A 22,664-nucleotide genomic window follows, 5' to 3' on the forward strand; every position below is an offset into this window, starting at 1 on the left:
TTTTATTTCAATTTTAATTTTTTTGTTTATAAAATATTAAAAATTTAAATTTTAGATAAAAAAATATTTGTTTGGGAGAAAATAGTGGGATTTACACCTTACAAACAATGTATAGATTTGGAAAAGTTACACAAAAAAAAAATACACATCAATCGGACATCTGATTATAAAACTATGGCCTCCAAAAGTTTATATGCATTTAATGTACAACCTATGACCCCTATGACCCCGTGATCAAAAAAGTCAACAGTTCAACTTCCCAAAGAGATGCCTACCGTTGAATTTTAATATGCCAAAAAAACGTAACTGGCAGGGATATAAAAATCTTACCCCTCTAAAAAAATCTATTCAGGAGACTCGACAGTTTATAATCACAACTCATCTAAAGAGCCTAAAAAGAACAAAGAAATTTCATTTATATCTGAGATACCAAATAATATGACATAATAAATATTATATAAAGTACAATGTACGTTTTATATATTTTATGGCATGAGCATCTTAATCCCAGCTGCTAAATTACATTAGATCAAGGACAAGCTTGGCGACTAGTAATCTGAGCAATTCAAACTGTAAGAAATTGATGAAAGCTTTATGCATCCCTGAGATTAACTACCACCTAATAAAGACCAGTTAAAATTGTTGGGTGCATCTTGGAGATGCCTCGGGAATAAATTGTGCTTACATCAAGACCAAAAAAGAAACCTTATTTCCTAAATGCATTTTTTCTCATCAATGTTCAACAACATAAGCCCGGCAATGAATTTCAGATTTGAAGGGCATCTGCTATTGACCCTGCTATTGCCTTCACAGTCAGGGGGCAGGAATCCGTAATCCAGAAGTAGGTGAAAGCCTTCACTGAGTTCTCTGAGAAATTGGATAGGTATTAGAGACTATCAAAGTAAGAAGAAGAATGTAGACTTATAAGAAAAAAGTAAATGTAAGTTGATGCAGGGAAATACCATCATTTTAGTGGGTAAATGGCTCATATGAATTCTTGGGGAAAACAGCATGGGTTACGTATGCACTAACCTTTGCAGCACCATGAGCAGCCAAAACTTTCTAAAAGAGCCACACAAGCACAAGCAAATTGCAAGGATCAGACACCTTTTTTTTTTCGATAAGCACAAGGATCAGACACCCTCATTAGAAAACTATGATCACACAAGATCCTTTTCAGGTTCTATTTATTTTCGACTGCATTGCCTCTTCATTCTTTTTATCAGTAACAAAGATGAAATGAACTTATAATGTTCAGACAGAAATTAGAAATTTATCTTGGGAGGAGGAGGAATGTAGTAGAATATCAAAAGAAGTAAAATATTTCTTAATTCTTAGGCTTGAGGTTTTCTCCTTAACAATCAACAGGAAAAGTTGCATTTTATTCAAATTATAAACGGGAACACCTCCTGTCCAAAGTTAGGCTGCAGTTTTTGCAATAAGCAAGTATTCTAATACATGGTATGTGTTCCTCTCTCAAGATCCAAGCCTCTATTCATGGGGCATATTTCAAGTATTCAAGTAAGAAATGTATGCTGTGTGGTTAAATTGAGAACCTTTGTCTCATCTTTGAAATAAAAATAAAACTTTAAATTGCTAACTTGGAAATGCACCAATAAATAAGGTATATATATTAAAAATTTTCAATTACAACAGGCCTGGACACACCCCATTCAAATTTTAATAGATTCTCAATTCAGGCTGTCCAAGTAGCAATACTATTCTGAACTGGGCAGATAATCCATGGAGCAGAATTTGAATATGCATATCAAGAAAGAGGCTTAAGTATATATCATATCTTATGTAGAACATATTCAGATACCAATATGCGTATGGATGGACTATTGATTATAATCATATGTAGAGATGGGTCATACATTGTTTAATAGTAGTTGTACTGGGGGCGCTATATGCATATGGGGCTAAAAGATTACCATCTATGGTCTATCTAGTATTCTTTTTCCCTTTTTAATTTTCGAGGGCCAATTGTGCATTCTCTCTTTGAGGATCCACTTTATGGAAGACCTCCTTGCTAAATATTGGAAAGAGAGAAGAAATAGTCATGAGTAGGGGTGATCATTTCAGCCTGGCCCAGGCCCACAAATTATATATATAAGACATAGGCCCATGCAGCCCCAGGCCCAGGCTTATGTTTCAGAACTGGAACCCCAGAACCCCAGCCAGAATGGGCCTGGCCCATGATCACCCCTAAGATCATGAGACCAACGAAGACCAACAGCCACAATGAAACTACCATTCAAAAAATGCTAGAAGGCAATCATGCCATCGTGGTGTCATCATTATTATGAATGTCAAGTTAATGGACTTCCTTCAAAAGTTCAAGGTTTGAATTTGGTACGACCTGATTGAACTGATTTGAAGATCAAAAAATCCATTTTTTGTTTAGCCTCATTGTCCAAAAAGTTTGAAATCTTTTGTTTTTCCTCTGTTTTCATGTACTTCTTACAAGAATAACCACCAAATAAAGACAGTTAAGTGATCCTTCACAAGAACAGAATTGGTGATGATTATAGATTACTTTAATCCATTTAATCAGCACCATAAACTAGAATCACTAATTACTCCTTCAATTCCTTGAATGCAGGGATATTTTTCTCCAAGAGACAAATATACGTAGCTTATCCATTTTTTGTTTAGCCGCATTGTCCAAAAAGTTTCAAATCTTGTTTCACCTCTGTTTTCCTGTATTTTATACAAGATTAACCACCAAATAAAGACAGTTAAAGTGATCCTACAGAAGAACAGATTCAGAAATGATTACAGGTTACGTTAATCCATTTTATCAGCACCATAAACAATCACTAATTAGTCTTCAATTCCTTGAATGGCAGGGATATCTTTCTCCAAGAGACAAACGCACATATTGAATTGTAGGGGTGCAAGTTGGCACCGAGCCTGACCCAACCCAACCCGAGTGTTTGCATGCGCTGGGCCTAAGTTTTCAGGCTATGACTTGGGCCTGGGCCAGAAAACTCAGGCCTGACCAAAATTTGAGTTGGGCTTGGGTTGAGATCTCGGGTAGCCCGACCTGAGCCCGCCCCAACCCAACCCAAGCCTGCCAAATAAATACATACATATATCACATGTATTATATTTCTTCAAAAATATTTTTTTTCTAATTATATATGCGTTTGTATGTATAAAATATGTATATATATATATATATATATATATATATATATATATATATATTTGTAAATGAAAATTGTTCATATTTTCAATCAATTCTACTCTTAAATTGGGCCATACTGCCATAAATCCCAATAAAAGATGGATATAAAAAGTATATACACATAAATTCTTTCAAACCCAACCAACCCACCCAAGCTTGACTAACCCCGGCCTGGCCTACCCTAAGCCCAAGCCTAAACTGAGTTGTGTTGGGCAAGGTTCAAAGTATTGATACACCCAATACACACAAACCTGCATATCAGGTGTTATGACTATTAGACAGTGTATGCCCTCAGCTCCATCAGATTGATGTATACTAACATTTATTGTTGAATAAAATCAGTAAATACATTATTATTTTGTGTTATAGTGTGTTTCTGTGAATTACCCCTTAGTTGTACATTTTTTTATCAATAACACATTTCATTAATCAATCAGAAATATTAATTACAAAGGAGGAGATAAACTTTCTTATCTCCCCAAGTGAGGCTTGAGCCCCCAAGAATACAAATTAAAATTACAACTGAGCCCAAAACATAGATTGCCTCGCCACCCCTTGCTTAGCTAACCCATCAGCAAACGAGTTAGCTGATCTCTTCACCCAACTGATCTTGACTTCCATGTCTTTAACCAGCCATCAAAACTTTCTCCTTTCATTGTTGTAATTCCATAATCCAGTATTGTTTTTATTCAGCCACCCTATAACCACCACCAAATCCCCTTCAGTTACAAGTCTTCTTATATATCCATCTCCTTTGCTCTTTGGGCACCTTCCATAACTGCATAGATCTTGGCTCTAAGAGAATCACCCACCCCAATTGGACCTGAGAATAAGGCTGAAACATTCCCATTCTCATCCCTAAACACACCCCCGGCCCCTGAATGTCCAAGGTTCCCTCTACTACTACCATCAAAATTCAGTTTCAAAAAACCAGAGGGGAGAGGGATCCAAGACAAGCTTAGTCCTGTTTTGACCTTGGCGTATCTAACAATCTTTCCCCATTTCCTTAACAGATCATCCACTTAATCTGTGAATAGCTCTGATGGTTTCAGCTACTGTACCACTCTTAGTTGTACACTTATGAGACTTATGTAAGCTTAAATGTACTCATCCAAATGATGAACTTGGGGAGTTCATCATATCAAGGCCAACACTCCTGTACTGTCGAATTGGTGGAGCAATCTAGCTCAACTGCTCAGTTTAAACCTAAGGTATAGTGAAAGGGTATTTAAGAAACACTTAATGGAACCATTTCAATTGAACCTTGGACCTTGGAGATAGAGGGGTCAAATTGGAAAGTTGCACTTAATCTCCTGACTTGATTGTGATGCCACACTAAGGGTTGGATTGACCTACTTTTGATATGCCAACCCGTGAGATCCTTTTGGGGTCAAATACCTGGGTATGTTGGAGTAGACTTGGAAAGTACTTGAGTGAGTATTTTTTTATCAATAATGATAACTTTATTAAAAAATCAAAGCCAATAACAAAATAAGGAAGAGATAAACTCTCTTAGCTCTCCAGAGAAGTACAATCATACCAAAATACAAGAATAAAAGCAACTAAAATTGAGCCCAAAATATAACATCCCTATTCACCCCTTGCTTTGCTAGCCATCAGCAATGGAGTTGGCACTTCTTTTGAGCCATACCACTTTGAAATATGTTGTGTTAACCACTTGAACGTTTTCCTTTCATTGTTGTAATTCCAAAGGTCGTTCCTCTCATCATTCAACCATCCCACCACTAATTTGGAGTCACCTTCTAAGATTAATTTACGAATACTTATCTCCTTTGCCCTTTTAACCCCTTCCAAGACTGCCATTAGTTCAGCCCTTAGAGAGTCAGCTTCTCCAATTGAGCCTGAGAATAAGGCAACAAACTTCCCTTCCTCATCCCTAAAAATACCTCCAATTCCTAACGGCCCTGGATTTCCAACACTGCTCCCATCAAAGTTCAATTTAATATACCCATTAGTTAGGGGTGCCTAAGAGGGAATTAAGGCATTCTTAACCAGGGTTGAAGAAGTAATTTCCTTCCAGTTTCTTAAGAAATCTTCCATTGGAAAATCCTTAAAAAGCTCCAAGGATTTAGTCCAATGCACTACTCTGTTGAAGACCTCTTCTGTGGTAGTTTCCTTAGTACTCTCCTTGTCTAAAAATAACCTTGAATTCCTCTCAGCCAATATGTCGGACATAGAGAATATCCCGATATACACTCTCTCTGATGGAAACCTAAAACTACCAGCAGAAGATTTTAACTTGATTTGAAATCAGTTTTGCAAAGCGTACTTATATTTATAAATAGTTGTTTTGATAAAGAGATTGCAAAATGGTTTTAATCCCAATGTCCATTTGAGTGGAGGGTGTGACATTGCACCTTGCAATCAGGGAAGAGATTCTTCCCTATCAACAATGTTTTGGATGTTATTGGCTACGAGATTAATTGCAAATGCCTTGTTGGGCTAATAATCTGATGGGCATTTCTCAGCTTAGGCCATTGAGCTTGGGCTCATAGGGCACCTAAAACCCAAATCAATTTTATGACATTTATTGGGTCGAATTTGGACCTAATTAGTATTGGGACGATTCACTAAGTTTGACCTAGTGAATTCCAACCATGAAGTATGTGGGTTGAACCCTTTTTGGTTTAAATTGAGATCTATGTGGGTAGACCTATTCATGGGCCAGGTCGGGCTATGCCTCTTTATCAATAGAAAATGTGTGGGCCTGAGCCCGAGCCTAGCCCAACCATCAGGCCTAGATCTTGAGCCTGAGCCTAGCCCTTATAATAAAACCCGAAGCCCAATTTGCACACAAAATGTCTTATTTTCAATGTATTTCTATAAACTAATAGTATATTAATTTAGTAATAATTTAATAAATTAATAGACTAATTTGTATTTCCTAATAGTGAATTAATATTTATTAATAATTTAAGAAACAAATAATATTATATATATTTATTATATATAACATAAGTACTTTTTTATTATATGTAATAGTATTGAGCTGGGCTTATTTGAGAAAGCCTGAGCCCAAGCACGCAGGCTTGAAATTTTGTTCGAGCCCGAAAAATAACCGGTCAAAGTAATAAGAGAATAGGATTATTTAAGAAGCAATTTTGTTTCCAACTTCTTCCTAGTTTGACTAGGTAGTTTGTTAAAAACTATTATAATTCGACCTGCCTTTGAGTTCTGTTAGTCTGATAACAGCCAAGAAGAGAGAAGAAAGAAGAAAGAAAGAGAGAGAGAAAGGAGGAGAAAAGGAGAGAAGAAAAGTCTAGTTCGAATAAGGGTAAAAATCACCTCCCATTCGGCCAGACATGTTTTATATTACTAACATAATGGAAAAGACACAAGTGACCTTACTTCAGTGAGGGACACTAGTTCTAATATAATATTACAGATCAACAACCTCAACATAAGTATAAAAACAGAAATACCCCTACACTAACACTCCCCCTCAAGTTGGTGAATATATATCATATAATCCCAGTTTGTTACATATGTAGTCCACTCTTCCCCAACTCAACCCTTTTGTAAATAAGTCTGCCCACAGGTTCTCTGTGTTAACATATGCAGTGTCTATCACTCCATTCAGCACCTTCTCTCTCACAAAGTGACAATCAACCTCTATGTGCTTGGTTCTTTCATGAAACACCGGATTAGAAGAAATATGAACTGTAGCCTAATTGTCACAATAGAGCTTCATTGGAGTGTTAATATTGTATCATATCTCTAGTAGAAGGTTCCTTAGCCACACTAATTCACAAGCGGTATGTGCCATAGCTCTATATTCTACCTTTGCACTGCTTCTCGCCACGACTGTCTGCTTCTTACTTTTCCATGTCACCAGATTACCCCCAAGAAAAGTGCAATAGCCTGTGGTAGACCTCCTATCAAACATAGAACTGGCCCAATCAGCATCAAAATATCCTTCTATTTCAAGTTTTCCCCCACTTTTGTATATAAAACCACGACCAGGAGCCCCTTTTAAATACCTCACAATTCTTAGAACAGCATCCCAACGAGGAACCAGAGGTTTTTGCATGAATTGACTTACCACACTAACCACAAATGAAATATTTGTCCGAGTAATGGTTAGGTAGTTCAGTTTACCTACAAGTCATCGGTATCTGCCAGGGTCTTCCAACACTTCACCCATACCACTGCTCAACCTAGTATTTGTTTCCATAGGTGTTTCAGTTGGTTTAGCACCTAACAAACTTGTTTCCTCCAACAAATCAAGCACATATTTCCTCTGACACAAATTAATACCATGCTTAGATCTTGCCACTTCTATCCCCAAGAAATATTTCAATTTACCAAGGTCCTTTGTTTGAAAATGTTCCTGTAGAAAAGTCTTCAACCTGTCAATGCCCATTTTATCATTCCCGATAATAACAATATCATCTACATACACCACCAATAGGATTTTTCCTGCCTGAGAGTCATGGTTGAAGACGGAATGATCAAGTTGGCACTGTTTCATACCAAACTTCTTTACCACCTCACTGAACCTACCAACCCATGCTCGAGGAGACTGTTTAAGCCCATATATAGCCTTCTTTAGTTTGCATACCTTACCATGCTCCCCCTGAGCAAAAAACCCCGGTGGTTGCTCCATGTAGACCTCCTCGAGCAAATCACCATGCAAAAAAACATTCTTGATATCAAGCTGATAGAGGGGCCAATCATACATAGCAACAAGAGAGATCACAACACAAACCGAACCTATCTTAGCAACTGGGGAGAAGGTCTCTCTATAGTCAATACCATAGGTTTGGGAGTACCCTTTCGCAACCAATCTAGCTTTCAATCGCTCAACACTACCATCAGGTGAGGTCCCAAGTATGATTATGAATTAGAGCTGAGAGTTCTTCCATTGCATGGCACCATCCTAGAGAGGCAAGGGCTTCCTAGACATCCTTAGGAACAACAACTGAGGATAACAAAGAGAAACTGGCGATGGGAAGCAGAAAGGTGAGTGAGTGAAACATAATTAGAGATAGGATGAAGGGTACAAGTGCGTTTACCTTTCCGCAAGGCAATGGGAAGATCAAGATCAGATACTGGGTTTGGGGCTGGTGCGGATACAACTGGCAGATTTGTCGACGGTGATGGAGCCAGAGGAGTAGCAACCGGTACATGTGGGCAATGTGTATACACTTGACGGATAGGTGGGCGTTCAACAAGTAGCGGCACTGGAGGCAAGGACTTGGTCACGACTGGAACAAGGGGAACAGAATCAACAACTGGAAGTAGAAGAAGGGGAGGTGATGAGGAGGAAGAAGCATCACCGGACCCCAAGAAAAACGGAGTAGACTCAAAGAAGGTAACATCAGCACATACAAAGGAACGTCGATAACTAGGATGGTAACATTTATACCCTTTCTGGGTCCGGGAATAGCCAAGGAAGATGCACTTAATGGATTGTGCATCTAACTTGTCCTTCCCGGGGCCCAAATTATGGACGAAGCAGACACACCCAAAAACCCGAGGAGAAAGAGGAAACGGAGACAAGGTGGGAAACAAAGTAGTGAATGGGGAATGGCGATTCTTGACCATCTTTTGGAAACAAGGTAGTGAACGGAGACAAGGTGGGAAACAAGGAAGATGCACTTTTGGGGAATGACCATCTGTTCCCACAACAAAATGGGAAATAAGGTAGTGAATGGGGAATGACCATCAATGATAGACGTGGGCATCCGATTAATCAAGAATCAAGAAGTAAGCACCGCATCACTCCAAAAGGGTTTGGGAACATTCATGTGATGCATGAGGGATCGTGTTGTTTCCAAAAAATGACGATTCTTTCTCTCAGCCACCCCATTTTGTTGTGGGGTGTAGGTACATGAGGTCTAATGTATAATGCCATGTTGGTCCAAGTATTCTTGAAATGATGAAGAGAAATATTCACGGCCATTATCAGAACGAAAAATTTTAATGTGAACACTAAATTGATTGCAAATCTCAGCATAAAATTTTTGGAAGATGGTAAACAATTCACTTCTTTCTTTCATTAAATAGAGCCACATCATCCTTGAAAAATCATCAACAAAAATGACAATATCTATATCCATTGTATGACATCACTTTATAAGGACCCCAAACATCTGAATGAACCAAAGAAAAAGGACTCGACACACAGTTATCAACCCTAGGACTAAAGGGAACACGATGATGTTTTCCCAACTGACACGACTCACAATCTAAAACAAAAAGTTGACTCAACGAAGAAACCAAAGATTTCAAAACTTTCAGCGAAGGATGACCAAATCGACAATGCCACTGGAGATGAGAGAGAGATGGCTGAAGATCTGTTGATGTTCTTCCACCACCGTCAAGATAAAACAATCCACCGGCTTCATGCCCTCCACCAATCTTTATCCCCCGTCTTGAGATCCTGAAAAACACACATAGAAGGGTAAAAAGTAATAGAGCAATTGAGTGACTTGGTCAACTTACTAATAGACATAAGGTTAAATGGAAATTTAGGGATATACAAAACTGAGGATAAAGATAAGGGAGTCAAATTAACACTGACAACACCACAAATCGAGGATGTGGAACCATTAGCAAGGGTAACAGATTGTGATGTTAAGCAATGAGAGAGGGAAGAAAACACACCTGGAGTTCCAGTCATGTAATCGGAGGCTCCAGAGTCAATAATCCAAGGATTGGGTGTGGATGCCAAACAAGCCATACCTGAGTGTGCGAAAGTAGCCATGTTCTGCTGAGATGTGGATTGGACAAACCTCTCATACTCACCATAGGCGGCATCTGATCAACTAAACGATTCTCCTGTCTGAAACTAGTGTCACTAGTTAGGGCATGATTGGCCCAAGTTGAGGGTGGACTATGCAAGTCATGGCAATAATTAATGGTATGTCCATCCATACCACAATGAGTACATCTCCTCGGACCCGGGCATGATTGGCCCAAGTTGAGGGTGAACCATGCAAGTCATAGCAATAATTAATGGTATGTCCATCCATACCATAATGAGTACATCTCCTCGGACCTGAGCCATGTCCTCTGCCACGGGCTCCCCCTGAATCTCTACCTCCAGTACGACCACCGCCACGGTTATATGTAGGTCCACCACCACCACTCCGGCCATATACTGGACAACAGCTACCACCACGGCCAGACTGAGCTCCTCGAGCTCCACCTCTAACACCACGGCCCCTGGACACTGTAAAGGTTGATCTACCAGAAACATTAGAGTTCTCAGTAGATCCAATGGAAGTTCTCCAAAGTCGAGCAAACACCTCTTCTAAGGAAGGGAGAGATGACCCTCCTAGTATATGAGCCTACACTGGTTCATACTCAGATTTCAGCCCCACCAAAAATCGAGTCACATCAAGTTGTTCTCTCTGTTGTTTCTGAATTTTGACATCAGAAGTGAGGGGGTGATAACATTCAACTCATTACCAATGTTTCTCATACTAGCATAGTACTCCTCAAGACTCTTATTGCCCTGTTGCAGATTAAACTATTCCTGATACAACTGATATACTCTGGTTGTATTGTCTTGATCAGAATACAACTTCTTAGCATGGTCCCATACATCTTTGGCAATGTCAAGAAATATGAAATTTACACTAATTTTGGGTTCCATACTGTTCCATAACCACGTGATAATCTGTGCATCCTCTTGTTCCCAGTCTTCATACTCATGAGAATCAGTGGAGGGGTTTCTCCTCCCTTATGTGTTTCACCTTCTTCTTTGCCTTCAAAAAAACTTCTACAGATTTAGCCCAAGGTACATAATTCTCTCCATTCAGTTTAATGGAGGTCATTTGAACATTCAGGTAGTCAGTAGGTATCATCACATTAGATTTGCTATCACTGTTATCTCCCATTGTTGAATTCGGCACACTGCACACTACTTGATCACACTGGTTTCAGCACTTGTTATTGCTGAAGGTGCACTCCTTACACCACAAACCCTACCCTACGACTACCTGAAATCTCACCACTATATGAGAACCACTCCCCCTTTAAATCACACAAAAAGCAGCATAAACCCTAACACACTACAGTCTGAAATCCCATCATATGATCTGAAGCATAGTTCTTATTTGATTCATAACAAAAATATGCATAGAAATCTCTTACCTCATCACCCGAGGAACAAACCACACAAGAAGAAAATCAGTCCACACAACACCCATTGCATCACACGAATCAGCCCTCTTCTCTTCATCGATTAGGGGAGGGCTCCTTAGAAACCACAACAACCGACCATGAACAGCACAACTGGAGGCATAGAAACCTCCAAGGGAAGAGGGCGACCACTCCTTTTCAGCCCTTTCCCTTATCTCCAATTGATGGCAGAGAAATCAAGAGAAGACCCTAGATTGAGTGCGCAGAAAACAGAAATCTGGGCAGATCCAAGTTGCTTAGTTGTGCTCTGATACCATATTATAATTCGGCCTGCCTTTGAGTTCTGTTAGTCTGATAACAGCCAAGAAGAGAGAATAAGAAAGAAGAAAGAAGGAGAGAGAGATAAAGGAGGAGAAAAGGAGAGAAGCAAAGTCTGGTTCGAATAAGGGAAAAAATCACCTCTCCCATTCGGCCAGACATGTTTTATACTACTAACATAATGGAAAAGACACAAGCGACCTTATTTAAGTGAGGGTCACTAGTTCTAATATAATATTACAGATCAGCAACCTCAACATAAGTATAAAGACAGAAATACCCCTACACTAACAAAAACTTAACGATGAAGTAGGAAACTAACTAGATCTCTCTCTTATCCCAAGTTGGTTATGACAGTTTCCTAATTTGTAGCTTTCTTAATCAGCTAGAGAGTGATTAGGAAACTTCTACTTGGACTCTTAGAGCTTAAGCAATAGAAGATATAGAGGAGGGAGACTGGGTTAAGCAATCAAGACAAGCTTTCTTGCAAAAGAAACCCTAGTTTGACCTAAGTGATAAGGAGGCTCCTTTCTTCTTCTCCTACCCTATTTTTTGCAGAAAAGCTTCAGCTTTTTGAAGACATACCAGAGTTACTTCATTGCTGAATTTGGTCCAATCTTTGGAGTGAATTTGTTAGCATCAATTCTCTCAAACTTCAGCAAGTTTGACCTCCAAGATTTCGGTTGTGTCGTCTTCAGCTTTGGATATCTTTTGGACTTGATTCTTTGGGTGTGTTTACCACCTAGGGAGCTGCACTTGTGAACTCTGTATCAGGTAACTCACTACCCAACTGCTGGAAATTAATTTGGCATGATATTCTAAATTGATCCTTGAGGATAAATTGTTTCTTGTGAGAGATTTGGTCTCTCCTTGGGTTGAATTCAAGAATTTTTGAAATTCACCCTTTCCACCAAGGTTCAACCCTCGTAGCTTTTTCCCAGCCTATTCTTCAATTGCTGCACATTACTTCTTCTTCTTCTTCTTTTTTTTTTTTTTTTTTGCTAGTTATTTTCTCCAAATTAGTCAAGGGGTTGGTCTTAGGCCTGTCTACACCTTAAAACTGGTCAAAACCCCAAAAGCCCCTTATTAAGGGTATTGATGATCTGTCAATACGATGTGTATTGGACGATACAGGCTGATATGTTGTGAAATTCTGATCCTTGGTGTTTGGTTAAGCTCAGGTTGGGCCTGGATTGATAAACTTGGGCTTAAACCCAGGTTGGGTAGGCCAGAGCCCGAGGTTTAAACCTTTAAGGTTGGTCCTAGGTTGACCTTCAACCCAACCCAATCTGCCTGAGTTGCACCCCTATTGAATGCCTGAATGGTCCAATTGGTCTAAAACATATATCCTGCAAATTCCCAGTGTGTAAAATGTCATGCTGTTCATGAAAATCCTTGATAGCTGTTACCAATGTCTAAAGACAAGTGCAAAGGGCATTCTCTTCCTATCTATATAAAAATTGCTAGATATAAAAAACTTGTGAATAAATGAACTAGTCTCTAGGTCACCTAGATACTAGTATATGCATAGTGTACCAGTCTGGACATCTCATACCTGTAATTGACACCTTTCCTGCTGTCTTGTCGATCCAGGTAACATAGCTAGGCATTATACATACCTGATTTCAGATTAGATGTTGCATGGACACTTCTAGATAATACTTTTATAGCATTATGCTTGAAATCAATGTCTGTGACCTGTCGTTGACCTGGGTAATTGGATCATTCGACCCATCACTCGAAGTGAAAGATGGACCCAGTTTACCTCAAAACTGGAAATACAACCTTTTTCACCCAGATGGTTAAACTGGCAAACCATTCAAACCAGATGACGGTTCAAATACATTGAACATATTATATCACCTTTATATAATTATTAACTTATAATATTTATAAAATATTAAAAATATTGTAAACAAGTAAAGAGGAAAGAAAAGGGAGACAGAGAGAGAGCCTCACTGACAATCAATGGCAACAACAACTGGCAACGGAAGCAGCAGAAGGTAGCCTTTCCTCCTCTTGATCCAAAAATATATAATGCTCATGCCCTAACATTCTGATCTAAGGGCTCAAATGATATTATTCTTTTTAACAATCTGACTCTGACCCATTCAACCGGATGGTCAAACCGGTGGCCCATCACCCAAGAAGAAAACTGGGTCACCGTCCAGTTTGCTTTTCAAAACATTGGTCCAAATATGTAAACTGGTATGTTCTAACAAATAATATCAAATATATCATACTACAAAGAATCTGTATATTTTAGAAGTCTAATTAAATTTGACAAAGTGCAAGTACTGAGAAATGAAATTTAAGCTGCATTTGGTCGCAACAGTGCAAACACAAATTTGTTCAGTACAAATGCACAACAAAACAGTAGTACATTTAACCTCTATCTGCTTTGTACTGAACAAATTTGCATTTACATTCTTGCCAAATGCAACAATAAGTTCAAAAACTTGATTTAAAAACATGAGAAAATTTTCACCATTGCTTGATGCAATAGAAAAATCTCGGACTGAAAGCATGAGAAAACAGGCTTGACTCTTGTGAGGTGCCTGGTGGCCCTCATAAAGCTTGGTACAAAAGCATTATATAATCATATTAAATGGGATACCTGTACCCATATCCATGATCTCAAAAAATAGAGAGTTGTGCCTCCATCTCCTGATATAAAAAAGAGGCAGCCCAGTGCACAAGGCTCCCACTAATGCGGGGTCTGGGGAGGGACAGATGTAAACAGCCTTACCCCTGCAGATACAAAGGGAGGCTGTTTCCAAGATTTGATCCCTGGTCACCTAAGTCACATGGAGCAACCCAACCATTGCACCAAGGCCTACCCTCACTTCCATTTCCCCATATCTATGTCAATATTCATATCTAGGCATCAAAGTACATAATATAATACATATGCCATCCCCTGCAGATAAACAGAGAGGCTGGGATACCTGTACCTATATCCAAGATCTCAAAAAAAAAAAAAAAAAAAAAAGAGTTGTGCCTCCATTTCTGATTTCCCCATATTAAAAGGAGGCAGCCCAGTGCATGAGGCTCCCACAAATGTGGGGTCTGGGGAGGGACAGACGTACACAGCCTTACACCTGCAGATACACAGAGAAGTTGTTTCCAAGATTTGAACTCTGGTCACCCAGATGGAGGCACAAATTTGCATTTACATGCTTTTGTACCAAGCTTTGTGGGTTTACATACTACTTTTTTTTAACTATTTTTTTATTTGTTAGGATTTAGTCAACAAACATGTGGGTTTATGCTGTCTTGAACACTCAAACACCCAACCTAGGAAAAACTTAAAATTCTGTCCAATCAATGCATTCTTTATCATCATCATCTTCTTCTTCTTCTTCCACTCCTTTTTTCCCATTTTCTAGACAAAAATAGGGGCTCAGCCCCTATAATTTCAGAACCTTCTTTTCTTTCTTCTTTTTCTTCCCACAAATATGTTGATTTTATACGTTTTAACATCAAGCTTATACATAATTATCAATGAAAGATGGTTACCGGTTGCTATGGAACATATGAAAAACCCTAGGATTCATGGTTTCTATGTAAAAAATTCCATCACCTAGGACTAGGCAACAAGGCACCCCCCCTATCACCTAGATTTACCTTGGCGCCTTGAAAACTACTATTCTGATGTTGCTTCTTCCTCCCCTTATGAAGGTCGATTATCTTCTACAAAGGTAGGTTCTCTTATTAACATAACCTGCTATTAATGTGGGTATTTCTGTTTCTAAAGTAAGATTCGCAGCTCAAATTAAAGCAATAAAATAAGTAGTGGGCAAATTAAAATTATAACCATTTCAACTCATAGAGTTATAAGCCTTTGCACATTTTGCGTCTGATAATGATAAACCACTTAGAATCAATTGGCAAGAGGTCAACAATTATGTGAGTTCCTCAAACCCAATTAGCCTCACTCAAGGTAAACGGACAAATAGTAACTATTTATACCAGAATGAATGGGTATCTTCATTCGTTAGGAATTTCTGGTTTAGTTACATACCTACTTAAAAACAAATAAACCTCATTTCCAAGAAACCATATCTTCTACCAAGACATTTACCAAGGAAGCAGAAGCCCTTTTGAAGGAGGAACAAACATAAAGAAATTGATCACCTTTAGTACTTTATACACACAGGTAAGAGAAGGACAAGGAGGGAAGAATGTTAGTGTATGGTAAATTGCTAACTCTAAAACATGATCTGCTTACACATGGAGAATGACACCTTTCGCAACTTTATGGGACATTTGGAAGGAAAAGGAACCTTAGAATACTTGAAGATCAATCTTGTCCTTTTCATAAAAAGTACTGGCAATAGTTTCTTTTATAATGGTCAGGACTTTCACTCAAAATCACTTCAAAGGATGAGCAGACGTAGTTTTGATGTCAAGTGGGTGTAGCTAGTGAGACATTAAGAGTTAACATATTCTGGTTTTTTCCTTTTTGGCACATCTTTCTTTTTTTTTTTTTTTTTTTTTTTTTTTTTGGCATTGGCATATCAATGCAAGGAAATTTCAATATTAATAAAATTCTGTCTGCAATGATTAAAAGGGTTTGTCCACTGTCACAGGTTCAGAGTTCCTCTTAGGATCCATATGCCCAATAGCCCTGTTGAAATAATAGCTAAAAGGATGGCACATCAACAATAAAACAATGGCATCTGATACAATATCAGTAGCACATCAAATTCAACATCAGTAAATTTTATTATCTATGCAAGGAGGGAAGTTGGAATTAACTGACATTATCAGCATCTGGCAACTGGTGAAGACGTTGCTTCAACAGAGGTATCCCAGTTTAAAAAAGTGGCAAAACTTGACCACTAAAATAAAATCTTTCCTGTGTAAAATCAAGAAAGAAACATCTGAGAGCAGTATTTAACCTACACACAACTGAAAGCTAGGAAAAAATTTGAGATTAGGATCATGTTCTACAGCTAAAAGTGAAAAGCCATGCAGGTATTCGCACAGCACTACCTTCCAACAAACATATACACACATGCAGGTGCACATATGTACTCTAATCCATGTGGATTCAGACAGAACTCCAAAGATGTTGGTAGAATGATTTCTAATATTTTACAAAAGTAAATCATACGACAGAAAAGAACAAAAGGAGACTAATAAGCTCCATATGCAATCTATTTGTCACTTTCTTTTTTAAGTTTAGTTGATAACAAAGGCTGCATTAAAGGCCAAAAGGTGTATAAAAGTAAAATATAAAGGAGAAGATTATAAGATTTCCATTTAAAGAAAAACAGCTAATAAAACTCCATGAGCTGGAAAGAGAGTAAAGGTTTGGAAACATTTCTTTGAGAGGAATTGGTTTTAGGAGAATTCGTACTGCCGTAGGGAAGGGGAGTTTTCTGCTCTCTTCGACCTTTTTTGTCTTTGTTTAATGGTGTTCTTTTGGATCCCTCTTGTTTGGGTAGTATGATTTGGTCTCCTCCATGTTTTCTTGTGCCTCATTTTTCAATGTGTTTGTGCAGCCTTCCAGCTTTGACCTATCTTTTCCCATGAAAGAAGTTTAGAACATGTGCCTCCTAAAGTCAGGGCTTTTGCAGGGAGATGGTCTTTTGAAATGCTTCATTTTTTTTATTTTTTTGAGAAAAGATAATAGATTTTATTGATAAAAGATAAGGTACATGAGAAAATGTACATGGCAAGGGGAAAAGCCCCCGAAGATAACAGATTTATCACTATATAAGACATCCAAATGGGCACCTATTTTAGCTAGGCCATCTGCAACAGAGTTTAAATCCCTTGGAATCCACATCAGATTTGGTTAAACTTTGAATGCCCAGATTTCTTACAATTCTGATTCCCATAAGGGCTGCCAACATTTCCGCCTTGGTGGAGTCAGCGACACCTATTGGACCACTGAAAGTCCAGATAACAGACCCCCTTAATCTCTTAATATGCCTCCTATGCCAGCAACTCCTGGACAACCTGATGCACTCCCATCAAAATTTAAAAACAACCCTCCTTCCCTTCTTACTCCTAACCCACGGGGGACGGCAGGCGGGTGATGTTGAGAGAAAAAGAAAGAATTGAGCGATTCTGTTGAGGTTGTTCACCGATAATCCTCTAAAAAGATCAGAATTGGTACCCCAAAGATTACAATGATAGGTGATTTGAGAGGCTGGTTCCTCATGAGTTTTTGACTTGTTACTGAAAAGGCAGTTGTTCCTTTCTTCCCACACACCCCACATCATGTCATCACCGCATGTAGGATTGTTTGCCAATAAGTTTTACCTCTTTTACTTAACCCTCTGCTTTGCCATTGTTTAATGAAATCCTGAATATTCTCCGGTGCAACCCAGCTATATCCTGCCAGCTCCAGAAAGTGATGCCAAATCTTCTTGGATTCCTTGCAGTGAAGAAGTAAGTGATTGGCTGATTCTCCTTCATTCAAGCATAAGATACATGTGTGGGGGGAGATGAAGAGTCTTCCCAAGATTTTCTTTTGGAGAAGGTCACAACTCACACGTGTTGATTTTCTTGTGAGGGGACCACCTTTCCCCTCACAATTTTATCTTTTGTAAGTCTAGTGGTTAGACTGCAACCCAATTACTAATCTCCCGTGCTTTTGTATCTAGTATTTGGGAATGATTTTCTTCCCTCTTTAGTTGCAGGTTGACTCCTCCTAGAAACCTTTCTCTTTGATCCTAGCTTCCTGATGCAGCCAAAAAAGGGAAGAATCATGTGGAGAGCTACTTAGAGCAGCTGTATTGTGGATGGTTTGGGAGAAGAGGAATAGTAGAATATTCTAGGAGAAGATGAAATCCAAGGAGACCATCATTGAAAATATTACCATGAAGGTAGCTTATTGGGTGAAAACTCTAGAGTTCTTCAAGGATTACAGTGGATGATATTATTAGGGTTGGTCAGTGGTGGCAACCTCTTCTACATGGAGGCACATTTTACTTGAGGAGTGGACTCCTCTCACACACAGGCTTAAACTGAACTTTGATGGCAGTTCCTAGCAGCAACCCAGGTTCCTCTGGAATAGATGTAGCATTCAAAAACCATTAATACAGATTGGTGGCTCTGTACTCAGGACCAATTGATCATGGAGATTCTTTGAGAGCAGAAATATTATCTCTACAGCAAGGATTGAAGGTTGCAAAACAGTTAGGCTTCAGAGACTTTGAGGTTGAAGGTAGTTCCTTGTTAGTGGTAAACTGGTTGAGAATGGACAGCTTTGGCGTGTGAAATAACAAACTAGCTATGAGAATAATGGATACCTAGCAAATCAATTGGGAATCAGCTTCAGATAGGTTAGAAGATCACCAAATGCCCCGGCTGATACCCTTGTAAAACAGGGGATAAATAGGGTTGAGATGTTATGCGCTTCTTTGTAATGTGTCATTGCCTCTAAAGGGTTGTATGGCACTTGTGTCTGTCAATTTTTTATTGAAATAATAAAATTATCTGCTACTTATCAAATAAAAACTGTGAGCTATAGAGAAAAGAACCCCAACAACTCAAATAAGACGCCATACAACAAAAGAATCGACACAAGAATTTATTGAAACAACACAATTACAATCAGAAACAACCAATAAACCTCCCATGGTTTCCCATCCCCAAACACTGTGCCTATTGTCTTCCAGGTAAAGAATCCCACTTTCTGCTAACCACAACACCAGGATCATTAAAATAGACTTTGGATCCAGATCTTGATTAACCAGAACATATTAGTTACTCTGAATTCCCAATCAGGTAAGATACAAAGATGCATTCTCACATAAAACTCTTCAAACCAAACATTGTACGCAACAAGATGACATTATATTATTATAACAACCGCCTACACAAGTATTTTTCCCAAGCAAGACATAAAATCTAAAAATCTGATCCAATCCCAAGTTCTTCATATCAGTGAGAGCAAAGACTGCCAAAAAAGACCACCAAACCCAGGAATTTGGGTTCCTTAAGAAACAACAGATTAGTTTCCCTTACTATTAATTTATTAAATAAATCTCTTTTTGGCATCTTTATCAAGAAGAAGAAAATAAAGTTCACTTAACTCTTTTACCCATCCCCAGACTTACTAGTAAAATACCATCAAAATAATAATGGAAGCAACCATAGCTCCCTATAAAATAGGCAGCCCAGTGCATGAGGCTCTGTCATATTGGCCTATATAGGGATATTGAAAATCTCCTTTGCTCTGTCATAATAACAAAAATTAAAGAAGAAAGTATTCAAGCTGAGAAAAAAATATGCACATTTAACTAGGTCAGAAGTTTCGTGATGACGCTCCAGAGAAAGGAAGCAACATAATGTGGAAAGTTGGAACATGAATTATGTGGACAATCCAAAACTCATATAAAAGAGAATGCTCTGATAGAGTTTGCAGAATCATTTTCAATGGCTAGACTCAAGGGGCATAACCATTATGCCTACTTAATTTTTTGTTATGGGATTCATGGTAATACTTGTATACTCTTATACACCTTTCATGTAGACCTCCTTTTATACTTAATGGATCACAGGTTAACATTGCCAATGTAACGTGTGAGACAGAAGAAGATAATATACTTCATGAAGTATGGATAAGGTTGCTCTCCTATTTAATGGTTTAATGGTAAGAAATACCAACCTGCAAAGCATGTATATCATAAATGACTAAACTAGTTGGGCCACCCCTTGATATGGATATATTTGATAATATTCGTGCCATGGTAAATGCAGTTGCAACATCCCCTTCCTCTTCCATCCGCTCAAAAGAACCAGTTGGAAAGAATGGTAGAACCAATGTGAAAGAAGCAACAAACAGCCGTGGCAAGGCAAAATATGACAGAAAGCTGCTCAAAGATGACACCTGGGGAGCTGAAGGATGCCAAAAAAGCAACATGCTGGCCTCGAATATCTTGGGCACTGTTAATAAAAAAGTTTGGAAATCCATCATCGAAGCTCCTGAGGCATGTGCAGACATGTATTACTTATCCCTCACAAGAAAAAATAATAACCACCAAAACTGTGAAATAGCAACAAGAGTCGAGAAACAGAAATTAAGGTGAACAAGGTATAGCCAGATATAGAAATAAAAAAACCAAGGTCCTGTTTTCGGTGAAAATATCAAATAAACAGGAAAAGGAATAAAATTGAACGATGTATCATCAACTAACAACATCAAAAAGGTTATATAAAACCAAAAAGAAAAATAAAAAGAGTTGAGAGATAAAAGAGAAAACCTCCAAATTTATGGACTGGAGTTTAATACAGTCGGACTGGGCTGCAACTTTCCGAGAGAGATCTTCAGACTTGAAGCACTTGCTTCTGCCTCGGCTTCTCCATCATTAGTGACTGACTTGCTATTCTCTTCACTCAGTTCCCTCCCGTAGTCCCGTGCCACTTACTTTTGTCTTCGGAAAGGCTGTGACGCTACGAGCGAGAACTGAGACGTGAAACGAGGAACCCCACCAATTACTTTTAAGTCCTCTACGGTGTACTCCACAGGACTATTCCTCCATGGCCAACAGAGAAGCGCCATGTAGCTTAAAGATGACGTGAGCAGAGAAACGGCAACCGGCTGAAAAGATTAAAAAAAGGCAAAAACAAATAAAAAACTGAACATGATTTTATCTTTTTTATTAAACAAATAAAAATTGACACGTATTACAGGTGTCAATTTTTATGAGAACGATGATATGTTGAAGGTATATAATAAGTTTCTAAAATTTTCTATATTTTTTATATTTTTATGTCTTTCAAAAAATGTTCATAAAAAGTATTTTTATTTGTCATATTTATGTTTTAATATAATGAATATACAATAGATATGCGCAAATGGTTTTACAAAATTTTTAGTATTTTTTATATTTTTGTGTGTTTTTATCTTTTTAAAATTTTATTATTATTTAATTATAACATTAAGAATTAACACATTTAACCTAGAAGGTTATGAAAATAACTCTGTTTTTTTGGTTCCTTTTAAATTCGTGTTTTATTTCTTTCATCAATAAAAGCCACTATTCTTTATCATGCTTATTTCTATTTAATGGGGCTCATTAATATAAAATATAATATTAGAGATATGTCAAATATTTTCTACATAATTTATATATCTTTTATGTTTTTATATTTTTAAATTTTTACTGTTTAATTATGACTTCATGAGTTAACACATATAATTCAAAAGGTTGAATTGTTGACTCATCACCATAAAAATAATTTTTATTTTTGGATTGATTTTAAATTTACACTTCATTCCAGCATAAATAAGAAAAATTATTATTTATCACACTTACTTTTATTCAATATGATTAATATACATAAAACATTAGAGATATTCCCAATTCCTTTATAATTTTTATGTATTTATATTCTAAAAGTTTTTATTTAATTATGAAATCATAAATTGGCCCACTTGAATTGTTCCATTTTTTTTTTTTTTGTCAAGTTTCAAAAGCATGTATTTTACATCATTAAAAGTATTGGATGTAGCCTAATTGATAGAAATTTTTAATAAAAATTATAATTAAATATAAGATTCAATGAAAGAATGGAAGTTTGTACTTTAAATATAAGATTTAATGGGAGAGAATTAAGTGAGGGAAAATGTAATAGTTCAAACTTCAAATTACGTTACTATCATGTCTTATTTTACAACTATTGGATTGTTTTAATCTAATGGTTGGTGTGGTCCATGTTTAGGTTAAAGAGGGTTTTACATATATAACATTTTTCCTGTATGTAGGGTTGAGAGTGAGAGTGAGGAAAAAATAGAAAGGATGCTCTTAATGTAATAGTGGGGTTTTTCTTTTTGTTTTTTTTTTTTTCTTTTCTTTTCTTTGGGTTGAAATGAAATGGAGAACGAGTGTACAAGGGTTAAAGGTTGGTTTGGGTTGCAAGTCACAAGGTACCTATACTGTTTCTCTATTTCTTTCACAGTGAAGAACAAGCTTCGTCTTTCCCATGGATGTAGGTGGTAAGGCCGAACCACGTAAATCCTTTATGTTCTTGGTGGTGCTTGTTTATTTGTCTTTTGCTTGATTGCCTTATTGTTTTT

The 22,664-nt window shown here is 37.7% G+C and overlaps 1 long non-coding RNA gene across 2 annotated transcripts; it reads right to left on the minus strand.

The window, feature by feature from the left end:
* Window positions 1-414: 414 nt before the first annotated feature.
* Window positions 415-21,059, minus strand: LOC148847881 (uncharacterized). 2 transcript variants are annotated; one of them, XR_016101176.1, is made up of 5 exons: window positions 20,848-21,059; window positions 20,253-20,569; window positions 16,389-16,484; window positions 963-1,062; window positions 415-867 (listed from the first exon to the last, which is right to left on the minus strand). It is a non-coding gene; the product is annotated as an uncharacterized LOC148847881 (long non-coding RNA). The 2 variants fall into 2 exon arrangements; XR_016101175.1 differs by lacking the exon at window positions 16,389-16,484.
* Window positions 21,060-22,664: the final 1,605 nt, after the last annotated feature.

This window comes from Nelumbo lutea, chromosome 6, assembly GCF_056320005.1.
Source record: "Nelumbo lutea isolate HS-2025 chromosome 6, American lotus-T2T, whole genome shotgun sequence".
NCBI classification, from domain to species: domain Eukaryota; kingdom Viridiplantae; phylum Streptophyta; class Magnoliopsida; order Proteales; family Nelumbonaceae; genus Nelumbo; species Nelumbo lutea.